Source organism: Nycticebus coucang, chromosome 7 (assembly GCF_027406575.1).
Source record: "Nycticebus coucang isolate mNycCou1 chromosome 7, mNycCou1.pri, whole genome shotgun sequence".
Lineage (NCBI taxonomy): Eukaryota > Metazoa > Chordata > Mammalia > Primates > Lorisidae > Nycticebus > Nycticebus coucang.
Genome location: NC_069786.1, coordinates 40,828,819 through 40,831,843, shown reverse-complemented (window position 1 = coordinate 40,831,843; position 3,025 = coordinate 40,828,819). Strand labels below are relative to the sequence as shown.

The 3,025-nt window shown below is 46.1% G+C and overlaps 1 pseudogene; it reads right to left on the bottom strand.

Annotated features, from left to right (window-relative positions):
• Window positions 1–1,097: 1,097 nt before the first annotated feature.
• LOC128590302 (actin, cytoplasmic 1-like) lies at window positions 1,098–2,053 on the bottom strand (annotated as a pseudogene).
• Between the last annotated feature and the right edge of the window lie 972 nt (window positions 2,054–3,025).

Below are 3,025 nucleotides of genomic sequence, written 5' to 3'. Positions count from 1 at the left end.
CAGAATCCACAGAGAACTCAAATGCATTAGCAAGAATAGAACAAGTGATCCCATCGCAGGCTGGGCAAGGGATTTGAAGAAAAACTTCTCTGAAGAAGACAGGCGTGCGTCCTTCAGACATATGAAAAAATGCTCATCATCTTTAATCATCAGAGAAATGCAAATCAAAACTACTTTGAGATATCATCTAACTCCAGTGAGACTAGCCTATATCACAAAATCCCAAGACCAGAGATGTTGGCACAGATATGGAGAAAAGGGAACACTTTTGCACTGCTGGTGCGAATGCAAATTAATACATTCCTATTGGAAAGAGATATGGAGAACACTTAGAGATCTAAAAATAGATCTGCCATTCAATCCTGTAATCCCTCTACTTGGCATATACCCAGAAGACCACAAATCACATCATAACAAAGATATTTGTACCAGAATGTTTATTGCAGCCCAATTCATAATTGCTAAGTCATGGAAAAAGCCCAAGTGCCCATCGATCCACAAATGGATTAATAAGTTGTGGTATCTGTACACAATGGAATATTATGCAGCCTTAAAGAAAGATGGAGACTTTACCTCTTTCATGTTTACATGGATGGAGCTGGAACATATTCTTCTTAGTAAAGTATCTGAAGAATGGAAGAAAAACTACCCAATGTATTCAGCCCTACTATGAAACAAATTTAGAGTTTCATAGTAAACGGTCTGTGAAGCTAGTGAATGATGCCCCACGATCATAACAATGTACACAGCTATGATTTAATAAAAAAAAAAAAAAAGAAAGAAAGAAAGAAGTGCGGCAGCTTTGAGGAGTGCAAGTACTTCCTTTAACAAAACACCTCACAATATTTGGAATGACTATTTTAAAAAAGAATAATATACAATCAAAGTCCTCGGCCACATTGTAGAACTTTGGGGATATTTGCTTCAAGTGCCCGCTGGCTTGCAATTTCACTGTTTCAGTTTTTAAATGCTGGTTCAAGCCAAAAAAAATAAATAAATAATTAAAAAATAACCAAATAAAGCCATGCCAATCTCATCTTGATTTCTGCGCAAGTTAGGGTTTGTCGAGGAAGGGTATAATACAGCCCACTGTCCGCCTAGAAGCATTTGCTCTGGACAATGGAGGGAACAGACTGGACGCACTCCTGTTTGCTGATCCACATCTGCTGGAAGGCGGACAGCCAGGCGGGGATGGAGCCTCTGATCCACACCAAGCACCTGCGCTCAGGGGCTCAATGACCTTGTTCTTCATGCTGGGAGCCAGGGCGCTGATCTCCTTCTGCGTCCTGCCAGCGATGCCAGGGTATGTGGTGGGCCACCGGACAGCACTGTGTTGGCATCCAGGTCCTTACAGATGTTCACGTCTTACTTCGGGATTGAGGCTAAGGTCGTCTCCTGGATTCCGCAGGATTCCATCCCAGGAAGGCAGCTGGGAGAGCGCCTCTGGGCTCCCGAACTGCGCGAGGCTGATGGTGATCACCTGGGCGGTCAGAAAGCTCAGAGCTCTTCCCTAAGAAGGCAGAGGACATGGCATTGGCCACCTCCTGCTGGAAGTCCACTTCGATGCAGCACAGCTCCTCCTCCATGTCCCTCCCAATCTCGCACTGGGCAGTGGTGGTGAAGCTGTAGCCGTGCTCCGTGGGCGTCTTCCTGGGGTCCAGCTGCAGGACGGTGTGGGGGAGCGCATACCCCTGGTAGATGGTCACCGTGTGAGTGACCTGGTGTCTCCAGAGTCCATGACGATGCCAGGGGTTCTTCCAGAGGCGTGCAGGGACACTGCGGCCTGGATGGCCACACACGGCCCAGGCGTTGAAGGTCTCGAACACCAGCTGGGTCATCTTCTCTCTGTTGGCCGTGGGGTTTAGGGGGCCTTCCATCAGCAGCACCGGCTGCTCCTGGGGCCACACACAGCTCATTGTAAAACGTGTGGTGCCAGATCTTCGGCATGTCGTCCGGGTTGGTGACCATGCCATGCTCGGTGGGGTACTTCAGGGTGCCTTGCTTGCTCTGGGCCTGGTCACCCTGTACAATTTCTTCTGCCCATGCCCACCATCACGCCTGCGGCCGTGGTGCCCCACGATGGAAGGGAAGGAGGCCCAGGGGCATGGTTGTCCGCAAAACCCGCCCTGCGGGTGCTGGAGCCCTTGTCAACCACGAGCGCAGCAATGCTGTCACCCACCGCCAGCTGAGTGGCCGGCGTGGACCGTGGCGGAAGGGTCAGGGTGAGGCTTCTGTGCCTGCGGTGTGGACGCCATCTCTGCTTAGTTCAACTGTTGTTTTATGCAACATGGTGGAAATGAGAAGAAAAGTAGGGGCATCTGTGTCTATGATTGCACACAAACGCACACAGCAAGTTCACTTTCCAATACATTCTCTCTTATTTTCTTTCTTTGAAATTCACTTAGAAACAAAAATTAGAATTTACAGGGAACTTTGGAGAAAAAAATACTTATGGGATAGTATTTGAATTAAATCATATTCAGTGGCATAGGTGTAAATCTCATCTCTTTAAAATGTAAGCATCTATTATGAAGACCTTAACCTCCAATGTCATTTCCGAGTTGCTCTAGGAGAAAAGTTAATGCCCAGAAACCAACCGCCAGGTCCCCAGCCAATCTGGTTATCCTGGCTGGTCTAGAATAGGTTTCTGAGGTTCCTAGCAGAGCTTTATCTTTTCTTCTCTCCCTCCCTTCCTTCCCTTTCTTCAACAAAGGTTGAGTTTTTAGTAAATGCTGGGATTAAATTAGTTAAATAGAAAAGTCTCTGACTTCATGGAGACATGTGGTAAAAGAAGGCAGATAACACAACGGGGATCCATGCTTGGTAATATAACTACTAAAGTCATTATTCTTAAAAAGTAAATGTACAGATACTGTGAGAGAATAAACCAGTTGGCTAAACTAGTCTTGATGACCAGGAAAAGCCTGCTAAGAAAATAAAATACAAAGTAAAAAAAAAAAAGAAAGAAAGAAAGGAACATGAGAGGCAAAGTACCCTTTTGTGAATTTGTGTGAAAATCTTGGAT